The sequence below is a fragment of the Notamacropus eugenii genome, chromosome 5 (genome assembly GCF_028372415.1).
Source record: "Notamacropus eugenii isolate mMacEug1 chromosome 5, mMacEug1.pri_v2, whole genome shotgun sequence".
NCBI lineage: Eukaryota > Metazoa > Chordata > Mammalia > Diprotodontia > Macropodidae > Notamacropus > Notamacropus eugenii.
The window spans coordinates 310,019,124-310,033,972 of record NC_092876.1 but is presented as its reverse complement, the minus strand read 5'-3'; the positions used below and the strand labels follow the sequence as shown (position 1 = coordinate 310,033,972).

The 14,849-nt window shown below is 44.7% G+C and overlaps 1 protein-coding gene across 13 annotated transcripts in view; it reads right to left on the bottom strand.

Annotated features, from left to right (window-relative positions):
* Positions 1-14,849, bottom strand: part of RALB (RAS like proto-oncogene B) — a 103,305-nt gene that overhangs the window by 47,243 nt on the left and 41,213 nt on the right. For 2 of the 13 annotated variants that reach the window (XM_072613367.1, XM_072613375.1), the window contains exon 2: positions 12,070-12,280. The exons of 7 other annotated variants lie outside the window; for them this stretch is intronic. The gene's annotated coding sequence lies outside the window, so the exon portion shown is untranslated. Of the gene's footprint in view, positions 1-1,626; positions 1,797-1,919; positions 2,056-12,069; positions 12,281-14,849 lie in introns of those variants that run through there. 4 more of the 13 variants (XM_072613361.1, XM_072613369.1, XM_072613371.1 and 1 more) reach the window with 3 other exon arrangements.

The following is a 14,849-nucleotide window of genomic DNA, read 5'->3' as shown; positions in this document are numbered from 1 at the left end:
TCCAATTTCAAATTTATAACCATTAGTTATAGCACAAAGTTTCTTGAACATGTACCACTTCTACACTTGTCAAGTGTAGTACCAAAACTACAAGGAAAATTCACAATTCTGGTGGTAGAGCCAACAGAATGCTCCCAGATAATTCAATTCTACTATGAGCAAGGGACTGTACTACAAAAGAAACAAATAAAATCTAGCTGTTGCCTTCAAAGAGTGTCCTTGGGGAGTGAGAGGATGGGAAGGGAGGAAGTGAAGATTCATGTGCTCAGATAAATAAATGCAAGGAGTACTAAGAACTATTTGCAAAGATTTCAGTAAATGGTACCTGAGCCTTGTAAGAGCTAAGGAGTCAAAGATTCCTTAAGAGGAAGGACTGCTTTCCCAGCAGGAGGAACTGCTTGTGCAAAGGCATTGAAACAAGGGGGATAATACAAAATTAGCCAGTGACAATGTAATGTAAAATGATGTAAAATAAGGTGGGAAAGGCAGGATGGAGTCAGCGTGCAAAGAACTTCAAATGCCAAGCTAAAGCATTTAACCGCACGTCACAAACGCATATTCAGATTTAAAAATTTACACAATTTCTTCTACCATATTTGAAGCAGTGAGTACAACGATCCTCCCCACATTATGAAGAAGGAGTGGAGTCCCCAGGGCATTACACGATGGAAGTGAGTGATGGCACCTGGACTCAAACTCAGCGCTTCCGAAGCCCAAGGTTTGGGTTTTCTCCCTGCTGCTGCCCTTTACTTCCCATCTACAGTCTTTCCTGCTGACACATTCTTTACTTCTTAACGTTAACCTCTTGACAGCAAGTCCCAGTCTCGGATATCCCAAACTGATCTACGTGGCCCCTCTGAGCAGCGAGACCAGACTTGTCTGGCCCAAGGTTACACTAAAAATAAGTGACTCTGAGGACTGAGCTGACTTTACACTTAAACTGCGGAGGGTCAGACCAAAGGCTGCCAAGCGGGGCAGATGAACAGCCACTGAGTAGCGTCCGTCCGCGTACACGTTAACAGCTCTCCCAAGCCGGCTAACTTCCTCCCCCGAGGTTCCTGCCGGACCAATTTTAATTTCCACTTTTTCCGACGCATTCCAACTTCAGCACCACCCAAAGACTGCCTCCCGCCGCCCGGACCGTCGGATCTCAGTTGTGCCAGTGCCAACCGAACTTGAAGCACATGGCACTCCACCTAGACACACCGGCCGGGCGGGCAGGGCCGGCCGGGCAGGGCCAGCCGCGGGTCTCCGGCCCGGACGAGCGCAGCGGGGCAGACCAGGGAGGCTCCCCCGCCCGCCTCCGGCCACACCGGGAACTTGGCACCAAGTCCGGCCGTGACCGCCGCGGTGGGAGTGCGGAAGGCAGCGCGCTCCGCGGGGGCCTCCTTTAAGGGAGGTAGGAAGTCAGAGCCTGGACACTCGAGGGGGGAGGGGAGATGCAGCCCCGGGGGGCCGCGGGCGGAACTACGCGCTCCCTTGGCCGCACGCCCCCCACCGCGGGCCAACCGGCTTCGGCCCAGGTGGAGGTGACCGAGGAGCCGAGCTGGGGGAGACGCCCAGCCCCAAGGCGGGGGCGGGGGGCCGGCAAGGACGCGGAGGTTGGATCCCCTTCACAATCCCTACCAGTTTTGGAAGTTTCACTCTGGGAACAGAAGAGCCTCTCATGGGCCTGGAGCCTCATAGGATGGGGGGGGACAAACGGAGGTGACGCCCCCCATCTTCCCCATCGCCCCTTCTCTCTGCGGCAGAGCGGGGGCTGGAGGGGGCGGCCTTAGAGCCAGTCCCCCGCCCCCCCAGCAGTGGGAGGGGGGAGAGAGAAGGGGAACAGGGAGGGGCGGGGCCACGCCCGAAGCCCCACAGGCCCGCCCCGCGCCCCGCTCCCCCGGAGCCCCCCCTTTTCCAGCGGCGGCCGTTACCTGGACCTGTGAGTGTCCGGCCCCCTCCTCCTCCTCTGCTTCTTTTTCTTCTCCTTCTCAGCCCCGACCCAGCCCTGCCGTACTCCCGGACGCTTTTAAATTTCTCCTTCCTCCTCCCCCGCCAGGAGCCGGGCCACCCTCCGCCGCCGCGGCCGCCTCCTCAGTATTGTCATTGAGCCGCCCAGGCACGCTCCCGGAGGCGCGCCCCCGCCGTCGCCGAGGCAACCCGGCGGCTCTCGGGAACGCGCGCTCCCCTCCTACCCGTCTCCGAGCGGGATTCCGTTCCCACCCCATCGGGCCCAGCGACCAATCGGGAGCGAGGGGTGTGGTGGCGCCTAGAAGTCACGAGGGATGGAGGCGGGACCTCTGGGGAAGCCGGTCCGAGGAGAACTGGCGCGCTCCCCGGCCTTCCTCCCCTCCTCCCTCTTTCCCTAGGGCTCGAGGCTGCGGGAGAGCCGGGGGGCGAGAGGCTGGGGAGGCGGCGGGGGCGGGGCGGGCCCTGAGCCGGGCTTAGGCCTGATGGGAGAATCTGCTGAGTCAGGAGAGGAGGAGAGGAGGAGCCCACGGCACCGGGACAGAAAGGATGCATTTAAAGCAGCCGGGAAAGCGTGTCCGGAGCGGGGCGGCCGAGGCGGCGTGATGCCGGGCTTGGAGGGAGGCGATTCCTCGGTCATGGTCCTCCTCTGCCAGACGACAGGGTTGGACCTAAGTCACCGCCACGTTCTCTCCTGGCTGAAGGGTCCAGTGCTCCCATCCTGGCAAAACGGCATGGAAGTCCATTCGGTCCCGCAGCCTTGGGTTAGTAGCGCAGGGTCCCCAAGGCAAGTCCCCTCCATACAGTGGGGACCCCCGAGCTTCGGGTCAGTCAGAGCAGGAACCCCAAAGCAAGGTCCCTCCATATAGCGGGGACCCCCGAGCTTCGGGTCAGTCAGAGCAGGAACCCCAAAGCAAGGTCCCTCCATATAGCAGGGACCCCCGAGCTTCGGGTCAGTCAGTAGCGCAGGGTCCCCAATGCAAGGTTCTTCTATATAGCAGGGACCCCCGAGCTTCGGGTCAGTCAGTAGCGCAGGGTCCTCAATGCAAGGTTCTTCTATATAGCAGGGACCCCCGAGCTTCGGGTCAGTCAGAGCAGGAACCCCAAAGCAAGGTCCCTCCATATAGCGGGGACCCCCGAGCTTCGGGTCAGTCAGAGCAGGAACCCCAAAGCAAGGTCCCTCCATATAGCAGGGACCCCCGAGCTTCGGGTCAGTCAGTAGCGCAGGGTCCCCAATGCAAGGTTCTTCTATATAGCAGGGACCCCCGAGCTTCGGGTCAGTCAGTAGCGCAGGGTCCTCAATGCAAGGTTCTTCTATATAGCAGGGACCCCCGAGCTTCGGGTCAGTCAGAGCAGGAACCCCAAAGCAAGGTCCCTCCATATAGCGGGGACCCCCGAGCTTCGGGTCAGTCAGAGCAGGAACCCCAAAGCAAGGTCCCTCCATATAGCGGGGACCCCCGAGCTTCGGGTCAGTCAGAGCAGGAACCCCAAAGCAAGGTCCCTCCATATAGCAGGGACCCCCGAGCTTCGGGTCAGTCAATCAAAAAAGCGAGGTCTCCCAAGCTTTGAGTCAATCAATCAAGAATTTAAGACCCTACTGTGTTACAAGCAATGCGATTAAAAAGAACATTGATTCCTCTGGGGTAGGGAAATTCCCTGTTTAAATACTTTCTCTTTAGGTACGCAGCGGCCCCCAGGGGTTCTTAACCCCTTTGTCAGAGTAAGGCTTATAAACATTTTGAGGAAATGCTAAATTTCACTTAGAGATTAGTGAAGATAAAGATATATTTTTTTTCCTATTCAAGTTCATGGACCCCGTGAAATCTATCCACACAACCATCTAAATACCTTTATAATAGGCAATTTATAAACTTTAAGAATTGACTGGGAAGAGGCACTGAAGTTATCTTAAAAATTAGGTTATCAAAGCCAGTATGTGTTCAGGGCCTGAATCCCAGCCTTTCGGCTTCTATCACCTCTCAAGTGCTAGGATCATCTAGTTTTGGAATTAATTGGAATGTTTTACTTAGTACAGTACCTTAGAGGCTATACCTGAAAAAAGGTAAGTCTCTCTACAAGGTAGCAGGCATTGGGTCAAGACCTCACTATTTCCTGAAACAGCCCGTTCCACTTTAAAGTTAGCTCTAATTAAGGAAATTTTTCCTAGCATCAAGCCTACGTTTGCTTCTCTGAAATTCCATCTATCCTTCTGCCCTCCAGAAGCTAACAAAACAAGCCTAATTTTGGCTCAGAGGTTGAGTGAAGTGACTTACCATAAGTCCCTTAGGGTAAGAGCCAGATCTCTACAACTACACCTAGAACTTGAATTCTGCCCCAGGCTCTCTACTCTATATATATACATTTTGTTTCTTAGTGACTTCCCTAGCTCCTGAGTTCAGTTATATCAATGGAAATAATTCTCAGATCCACATATCCACCTCTAGGCTCTCTTGAGCTCCAGTCCCACATCATAAGTGTCTTTTGGACGACATGTCTTATGAGTACCTCAAACTCAAACTGTTCAAAACAAATTCATGGTCTTTTCCCAAAAAACTCACCCCTATTTCCAACTTGCCTATTTCTGTTGCTTATCACTAATCTGCCAATAACACAGGTTTAAAACCTCGGTTATCCTCCTCTTTTCACTCTCCTTCACACCCTATATAACCAGTCAGTTGCCTATAGCCAAAAACCAATAACCAGCATTATCTTTCACTTGTCCTCTTATTAAAAACAATTGCTAGTATTTACATAGCACGTACTATGTGCCAGGTACTGTGATGTACAAATATTTTCTCATCTGATCCTCACGACAAACTTGGGAAGTAGGTACCGTTATTATCCCCATATTATAGTTGAGGGAAACTCAAGCAAACAGCAGTTAAATGATTTGCCCAAGATTGTGTCTGAAACTGGATTTGAACTCAGGTCTTCCTGACTAGGTCTGGAGCTTGATCCACTATGCTACCTAACCTCTACCTATCTTGACTTATAGCCACCATCCTAATTCAGCCTTCACCAATTGCCTGGACTATTACAAAAACCTCCTAATTGGTCTCCCTGCCTATAGTCTCTCCCTTCTCCAATCCACCTTGTCCACAGATGTCAAAGTGATTTCCCTATAATACAGGTCTAACCATGAAATGTCTCTGCTGAAGAAACTCTTCTAAAATAAAGTACAAATTCTTCTGTTGGCCATTTAAAGGCTTTCACAATCTAGTCCCAAACTACCTTTACCAACATACTACACGTTATTTCCCTTTACATACTCTATATTCCAGCCAAACTTCCCCTGACAGGATAATCTATCCCTCATCTCCATGACTGTACCCACTGAACCCCATGCCTCAATGCACTTCCTCTAATCTATGCCTTTTCTAATCCCTAGCTCCCATCAAGTGCTGTCTTCTATATGAAACCTCCTCTGATTCTCTCAGCTACTACTACTTTGCCCCCAGACTGCTTTGTATTTACCTTGTATGTGCTTTGTATTTGGGTGGGAGGGAGGGAAGAGGGATGAAGGAGGAAAAGAAGGAGAGAAAGGGGGAGGGGAAGGAAGAATTAAGGAGGGAAGGAGAGACCTGCTATGGCTGGGAAGGAAAGGAAGTAGAAGGAAAAGAAGGAGGGTGGGAGGGAAGCAGAAGGGAGAAAGAAAAGGATAGAAGGAAGGAGGGAAGGAAGGATGAAGGAATAGACCTGTTATGGTTAGGAAGAAAGGGAAGAAGAAGTGAAAAAAGGCAGGTAAGTAGGGTCAACAATTTTTAATCCCAACATTAATATTCTTAATTAGTTTTTTTCCTCCTCTCAACTGTCCTGATCACTTGCCTTGTTCTGATTCATTTCTTTTCATTTAGGCCTCATGTTCTCCCACTATCATTTGTCTTCTTCCATCTTCCCCACCCAAGGCATAGATCCTTCATACGTAATCACAAAGCAACTTCTAACTCTTTCAATTGGCAATCTGTGTATTATTAGGTGTATGTTTCTATATATTTACATCTATATTCAAAACTAAATATAAGACTAAATTCCAAGAGACAAATAGAGATTATTTTTGTATTCCATAGGGTTTTGGAGGATTGGAAGCAATATTCTTATTTACTAATGTAAAGAACCCATAATTAACCAGATAGCTATATATATATATATACATATATATATATTAGTACACCTATTATAATAGTAAAAACTCACTCTTATGTAATATCTTAAGATATATTCAGGGGGCAGAGCCAAGATGACAAAGTAGAAGGACAGACCTGTTGTAGATCTTCCCCCATAACCCATATAAAATACCTGTAAAAAAATAACACTAAACAAATCCTAGAGCAGCGGAAGCCACAAAACAGCAGAGTGAAAGAGATTTCCAGCTCAAGGCAGCCTGGAAGACTGACAGGAAAGGTCTATAGCACCAGGCTCAGAGCAGAGTACAACCCAGTCTTAGCCATGCAGCCTGGCATGGACAGGACTGGAGTAGGCTTCAGGGCAGAGAATCATGGGCAGTAGCTGTGGTTCCCAGATTTCTCAACCCGCAGATGCCAACGACAGCTTCAAAGGTCAGTGAGAAAGCTCTTTCACCTGGGTGAAAGGGAGCAGGGTCAGACCCTAGCCTAGGTCAGTGGCAGCCACTGAGGCAGCAGAGCACTTGACCTAAAGATTCTGGGGGAATCACCTGCTTATCTGGGTCTCAGTCCTGAGTGATGACCCTGGGATGAGGAGGAACACTGGCATGGTGAAGCTGGTGAGGTTCTGAAGAGGGAATTCTACTTGGAGATCCTGGGCGAAAAAACTTGTAGTTGCTCCCAGACTAGAGCATAGGCCAGGAGAGAAGTAAACTCCTCTCCCTTGATTGTGCCACCTTGGAGGAACTGAGAACTTACAGGTCACTAGAGTATACCCTCCACTTGACAAAGGATTCAAAAGTAAAGTAACAGGCTGGAAAAATGCCCAAAAAAGGGAAAAAAATAAGACTATAGAAGGTTACTTTCTTGATGAAAAGGTATTTTCCTTTTGGATGAGGAAGAACCTAAACTACCATCAGAGAAAGACATAAAAGTCAAAGTTTCTGCATCCAAAACCTCCAAAATAAATATGCAATGATCTCAGGCCACAGAAGAGCTCAGAAAAGATTTTGATAATCAAGAAGGTGGAGGAAAAATTGAGAAGAGAAATAAGAGCAATGGAGGAAAATCATGAAAAGCAAGTCAACAGCTTGCTCAAGGAGACCCAAAAAAAATGCTGAAGAAGACAACACTTTTAAAAATAAACTAGCTCGGCGGAGCCAAGATGGCGGAGTAGAAAGATGCACATACACATAGCTCCGAACCCACAACCCACAGAACGGCTAGAGGGGACCAACTCATGGTGAATTCTGCACCCAGAGGCCACAGAATATTGGAGCGAGGGAGATTTCTGTTCTGGAGAGACCTGCAAACCTCTCGCGGGGGGTCCTTCGCGCTGCAGACGCGGAGCCCAGCCCAGACCTGCGGCGGCCGCGGCTCCGAGAGGTACAGATCCGAGCAGGCTTCAGGGACGGGATCTCCAGCAGCGGCACAAGCCCCACCACCCACAGGTGACGGGGGTTGGTGAGAGAGTCTCTTTGGCAGGTCGAGAGGGGAGTGGGGTGCCCCCATGGCTCGGGCTTCCCCGGGAGATAGAAGCTGAGAGGCGGTTGCAGACAGGGGCTCCCCAAGCGGGCGGGAGCCTGGATCCATTGTGGAAGGTCAGCACATAAACCCCCTGAGGGAACTGAGCCTGAGAGGAGGCCCTGCCCCGACCTGACCATCTGAACTTAATTCTCACACTGAATAGCAGCCCTGCCCCCGCCAAAAGCCCTAAGGTGGGAAGCAGCATTTGAATCCCAGTCCCTAAACGCTGGCTGGGAGGACCAGGAGGCGAAGTAGGTGTGAGGAGAATATTCAGAGGTCAAGTCACTGGGTGGGGAGAATGCCCAGAAAAGGGAAAAGAAATAAAACTATTGATGGCTACTTCCTTGGAGAACAGACATTTCCTCCCTTCCTTTCTGATGAGGAAGAACAATGCTTACCATCAGACAAAGACACAGAAATCAAGGATTCTGTGCCCCAGCCCACCCAATGGGCTCAGGCCATGGAAGAGCTCAAAAAGAATTTTGAAAATCAAGTTAGAGAGGTGGAGGAAAAACTGGGAAGAGAAATGAGAGGGATGAAAGAGAAGCATGAAAAGCAGATCAGCTCCCTGCTAAAGGAGAACCAAAAAAATGGTGAAGAAATTAACACCTTGAAAACTAGCCTAACTCAAGTGGCAAAAGAGGTTCAAAAAGCCAATGAGGAGAAGAATGCTTTCAAAAGCAGAATTAGCCAAATGGAAAAGGAGATTCAAAAGCTCACTGAAGAAAATAGATCTTTCAAAACTGGAATGGTACAGATGGACACTAAGGACTTTATGAGAAAGACAGATATCACAGAACATAGCGAGAAGATTGGAAAAATGGAAGATAATGTGAAATATCTTATTGGAAAAACAACTGACCTGGAAAATAGAATCAGGAGAGACAATGTAAAAATTCTGGGACTACCTGAAAACCATGATCAAAAGAAGAGCCTAGACATCATCTTCCATGAAATTATCAAGGAAAACTGCCCTGAGATTCTAGAACCAGAGGGCAAAATAAATATTCAAGGAATCCACAGAACACCGCATGAAAGAGATCCAAAAAGAGAAACTCCTAGGAACATTGTGGCCAAATTCCAGAATTCCCAGGTGAAAGAGAAAATATTGCAAGCAGCTAGAAAGAAACAATTCAAGTATTGTGGAAATACAATCAGGATAACACAAGATCTAGCACCCTCTACATTAAGGGATCGAAGGGAATGGAATAGGATATTCCAGAAGTCAAAGGAACTAGGACTAAAACCAAGAATCACCTACCCAGCAAAACTGAGTATAATACTTCAGGAGAAAAAATGGTCTTTCAATGAAATAGAGGATTTTCAAATTTTCTTGATGAAAAGACCAGAGCTGGAAAGAAAATTTGACTTTCTAACACAAGAATGAAGAGAACCATGAAAAGGTGAACAGCAAAGAGAAGTCATAAGGGACTTACTAAAGTTGAACTGTTTACATTCCTACATGGAAAGACAATATTTGTAACTCTTGAAACTTTTCAGTATCTGGGTACTGGGTGGGAGTACATACACACACATGCACACACGCACACATACATAGAGACAGAGTGCACAGAGTGATTTGAAGAGGATGGGATCATATCTTAAAAAAAAAATGAAATCAAGCAGTGAGAGAGAAATATTGGGAGGAGAAAGGGAGAAGTTGAATGGGGCAAATTATCTCTCATAAAAGAGGCAAGCAAAAGACTTATTAGTGGAGGGATAAAGAGGGGAGGCAAAAGAAAAACATGAGGTCTACTCTCATCACATTCCACGAAAGGAAAGAATAAAATGCACACTCATTTTGATAGGAAAACCTATCTCATAATACAGGAGAGTGGGGGACAGGGGCACAAGCAGGGTGGGGGGGAGGATGGAGGGGAGGGCATGGGGAGGAGAATGCAATCCGAGGCCGACACTCATGGGGAGGGAAAGGATCATAAGAGAATAGAAGTAATGGGGGACAGGATAGGATGGAGGGAAATATAGTTAGTCCTATACAACACAACTAGTATGGAAATCATTTGCAAAACTACACAGATTTGGCCTATATTGAATTGCTTGTCCTCCAAAGGGAAGGGGTGGAGAGGGAGGGAGCTAAAGAAGTTGGAACTCAAAGTGTTAGGATCAACTGTAATGTTCTTACCACTAGGAAATAAGAAATACAGGTTAAGGGGTAAAGAAAACTATCTGGCCCTACAGGACAAAAGAGAAGATGGAGACAAGGGCAGAGAGGGAGGATAGAAGAGAGAGCAGATTGGTCACAGGGGCAATTAGAATGCTTGGGTTTGGGGGGGGAGGGGAGAAAAGGGGAGAAAATTTGTAACCCAAAACTTTGTGAAAATAAATGTTAAAAGTTAAATAAAATAAAGAAATAAATAAATAAAATTGAAATAGAGAATTGGAAAAAAAAAATAGACTAGCTCAAATGGCAAAAGAAGTTCAAAAAGCCAATGAGAAGAATGCTTTAAAAAGCAGAATTAGCCAAATGGAAAAGGAGTTTCAAAAGCTCACTGAAGAAAATAGTTCTTTAAAAATTAGAATGGAGAAGTTGGAAGCTAATGACAATGAGAAACCAAGAAATCACAAAACAAAACCAAAAGAATGAAAAAATGGAAGACAATGTCAAATATCTCATTGGAAAAACAACTGACCTGGAAACTAGATCCAGGAGAGACAATTTAAAAATTATGGAATTACCTGAAAGTTATGATCAAAAAAAGAGCCTACACATTATCTTTCATTAAAGTATCAAGGAAAACTGCCCTGATATTCTAGAACCAGAGTGCAAAATAAATATTGAAAGAATCTACTGGTCACCTCCTGAAAGAGATCCGAAAAGAAAAACTCCTGGGAATATTGTAGCCAAATTCCAGAGTTCCCAGGTCAAGGAGAAAATATTGCAAGCTGCCAGAAAGAAACAATTCAAGTATTGTGGAATGCAATCAGGATAACAGAAGATCTAGCAGCTTTTACATTAAGGAATTGAAGGACTTGGAATATGATATTCCAGAAATCAAAGGAACTAGGATTAAAATCAAGAATTATCTACCCAGCAAAACTGAGTATAATAGTTCAGGAGAAAAAATGGTTATTCAATGAATAGAGGACTTGCAAGCATTCCTGATGAGAAGACCAGAGCTGAATAGAAAATTTGACTTTCAAACACAAGAATCAAGAGAAGCATAAAAAGGTAAACAGGAAAGAGAAATCATAAGAGACTTACTAAAGTTGAACTGTTTATATTCCTATATGGAAAGATAATATTTGTAACTCTTTAAACTTTTCTCATTATTTGGGTAGTTAGAGGGATTTATATACATGCATACATACACACACACACACACACAGAGAGAGAGAGAGAGAGAGAGAGAGACAGAAAGCACAGGGTAAGTTGAATAGGAAGGGATGATTCTAAAAAAATAAAATTAAGGGATGAGAGAGGAATATATTGGAAGGAGAAAAGGAGAAATGGAATAGAGGAAAGTATGTCTCATAGAAGAGTCAAGAAAAAGCTTTTTCAATGGAGGGAAAAAGGGGAGAGATGAGAGGGAAAAAGTGAAGCTTACTATCATCACATGTAGCTTAAGGAGATATAACATGCACACTCAATTTGGTATGAAAATCTATCTTACACTACAGGAAAGTAGGGGAGAAGGGGATAAGTGGAGTGTGGAAGGTATGATAGAAGGGAGGGCAAATGGGAGGAGGGAATAATTAGAAGTAAACACTTTTGGAGAGGACAAGTTCAAAAGATAGAATAGAATAAATGGGGGACAGAATAGGATGGAGGGAAATATAGTTAGTCTTACACAACATGACTATTATGGAAGTCTTTTGCATAACTATACATGTATAACCTGTATTGAATTGCTTGCCTTCTCAGTGGGGATGGGTGAGGAGGGAGGAAGGGAGAGAAGTTGGAACTCAAAGTTTTAGGAAAGAATGTCGAGAATTGTTTTGGCATGCAACTGGGAAATAAGAAATACAGGTAATGGGGTATAGAAATCTATCTTGCCCTACAAGAAAAGAGAGAAGATGGGGAGAAGGGAAGGGAGGGATGTGATACAAGGGAGGGCAGATTGGGGGAAGGGGTAATCAGAATTCACCATGTCTTGGGGTAGGGGGAGGAGGAGAGATGGGGAGAAAATTTGGAACTCTAAATTTTGTGGAAATGAATGTTGAAAACTAAAAATAAATAAATAATTTTTTGAAAAAAGAAATATTCAACACTTCCTTCAACAACCCTGTGGAACAGCTGGTGCAAATATTATTATGCCTGTTTTGCAGACAAGAAAACTCAGGCTTCAAAAGCTGAATTTAGCCCATGATCATATGACTAGAGTGTAAGGAAGGATCTGAACCCAAGTCTCCTGGCTCCAAGTTCAATTTTATATATATTTGTGTGTATGTGTATATATATGTATATACATACATACATGCATGTATGTATGTACATATACCTACATACATGCCATTGATGCTGCTGCTGTTGTGTTCATCTTTCGTTGCTGAAGAAGACCACGCTATCAGAGACATGATGACATGACTTGCACTTGACTTTGTTTTGAGTGAGGGAGGGCTGTGCAAGGTCACCAGCCTCACTTCTCCTCCAGAGCCATCTGAATTCAGTGACCAGATACTCATCAGGATGTGGGAAGTAACATTCCTTTTCTAAACTCCTAGAATCATAAGAGAATTTTAGAACTGGAAAAAAACCTTAGCACCTAGTTCAATATCCTCATTTTACAAACAAAGCAACTAAAACCCAGAAAGGAGATTGTCCATAGTCGTGATTTCATACCTAGTGCTCTTTCCGCAAGATCTCCCTGCCCCCAAATATCTCTTATTCTGTATCTGATTAAATACCTTCCATCATTGCCCAGAAGAGATCCTGCTAAGGTGATACAATAATTAAAGTTCGAGAAAACGTTTCCTCCTCAGAGGAGGGGTTCTGAACTTGGAGTCCAAAGATCCCCCAAGGATTCCATGGAAGGTTTCAGGAGGTCTGTGAACTTGGATGGGAAAAATATTACATCTTTATTTTTCACCAATCTCCAACTGAAATTCAGCACATTCAATTATAAAATTTTTAAAAATTATTCTTAGAGAGTGAAGAAGGAAGAGTGCCAAAGGGGTGTATGACACAAAAAAGGTTAAGAACCCCTGTTCTAGAGCTTTTCTATTTACAATAGGAGCAGTTTGGAGTTGAACCATTTCTTCAGAGGCCCTCTAGTCCCCTCCTCCAGGTCATTTTACAGGTGAGAAAACTGAGGCCCAAAAAAGTGGAGTGATTTGCTCAAAGGAATTCAAACCCAGGTCCTCCACATGCAGATCTAGATTTCCTTCCACCAATCATGCCACCTCTTTTCTAACACCTTTTTTTTTTGAAGCTCTCAATGCCATAATTTTTTTAAAAAATCAAAAGCCAACATGAAAATTTAAGAATTTTTTTCCTTTGTGCTATATTTTAACCAAAACAAGTTTAGATATATGAGCCAAGCCCTTATTGCCAAAGCCAAATGGGAAATTTGGACAGCAAATTGAACAAATTCAAAGGCAAGCAGAGATTTTTCCAGTAACAATAGTATTCTTAAGTCATTTCTTACTCTTCCTTGGTAAGATTTAAAATGATATATTTTTTTCAGATTCCTAACTAGATGTGGCAGGGTCTACACTCTCCCTACCCCCTTATTATTTTCCCACCACTTGTCACTCTTTTTTGTTGTTCTCTAATGGTTTCTAGGTGTGAGGCCTGTCTTTGCTAAGTGGGCAACAAAATCATTAAGGCAAAAGATCATGTTTTATACAACTTTTTTTTAATCCCATATTACCTACAATAAGGCTAAACCATTATTTTCATCATTGAAGTAAACAACTTCCATATTTTTTATCATATGTAAAAATAATCTTGATATATTATTCTTAGAACAGCTTTGCATTAATAAATAATTTTAGTTTGGGGAAAAGATCTTGTTAGGCTTTTTTGTATGATAACACAATGCATAATGCATAATGCAGTGATTTACAAATTGGGCAAACAGAAGACATTTATCCTAAATAAAATTGATCATCACCCAAACTTATTTTCTAGCACCTAAACAAAAATATAGTGACTATTATTCACAGTCTTTATTATTCACTAATATATTCGCATTCATTATTATTATTCACCATCTTTTTGTATCTAACAGCCCTTATAATAAAGTAGGTCCCTTCAATAAATAATCCCCTAACTGTTTAATGTTTTCTCTCTCCTAAAATTAGACTGAATTTATTTATCTGTTATGTCCCTTTAATCTGTCATATCCCTTTAATAGAATGGAGGCTCACTGAGGGCAGGGATTTTTTTCTCTTTTCTCTTTGCACTGCTAATATCTAGCACTGTATAGTACACAACTAACAGATGCTGAGGTGCTCAGTGAATGAATGATGCTTGGTGAATTCTTAGGATAGCATGTTATAGTGGAAAGGAAACAGCTACTGTCCCAACTCTGCCACTGAGTCAACTTGAGCAAATCACTTCATTTCTTAGGCTTTCAGTTGTCTCCTCTACAAAATGAAGGAGGTGAGTTAAATCAGTCAACGAGCATTTATAAAGTGCCTACTATGTGCCAAGGGCCGTGCCAAGCACTGGGGCTGGGATACAAAAAATGGCAAAAGACAGCCCAGTCTCTGCCCTCAAAATGCTTACATTCTAACGGAGAAAGACATCACACACAAAGAAAGCTGAGAAGTAACAGGGTGAGGAGGTATTCAGTGGGGGGAGGGGTGGGTGCAGGGCAGAGAATGTCCAGAGTGCAACCAGGGGAGAAATGAAGTGGTTTTCTCCTGACAAGCCCGGTTAACCTAGGTGTAGTGGGCACTCTCCTTGAAGGGAGACTCTGGGAGCAGCTCTCAGCTCTCTACCTTCCCACCGGCCAAGATTTCTATCTTAAATTTTATCATTCACAGAGAGTGCATTTGGCTGTCTTACTCATAGTAGGTGCTTTAACAAATACTAAATCAGTCAGTAAACAAATCTTAATATATATGATCTCCAATGTCCCTCCAGGCGGCTGACATACTATACGATATGATTCTATGACTGATATTTCATGTTATGCTTCCTATACCTTCACTATCTGACAGAGCCCAAAGGGATGGTTAAAGAAGAAGCCAAGCCCAAATCATCTGAGTGGCCAAAGAATACTATTTATTCTAATCATCTGGAGAATGTAACAGTCTGCCCCACGTAAAACTGTGGAGCCA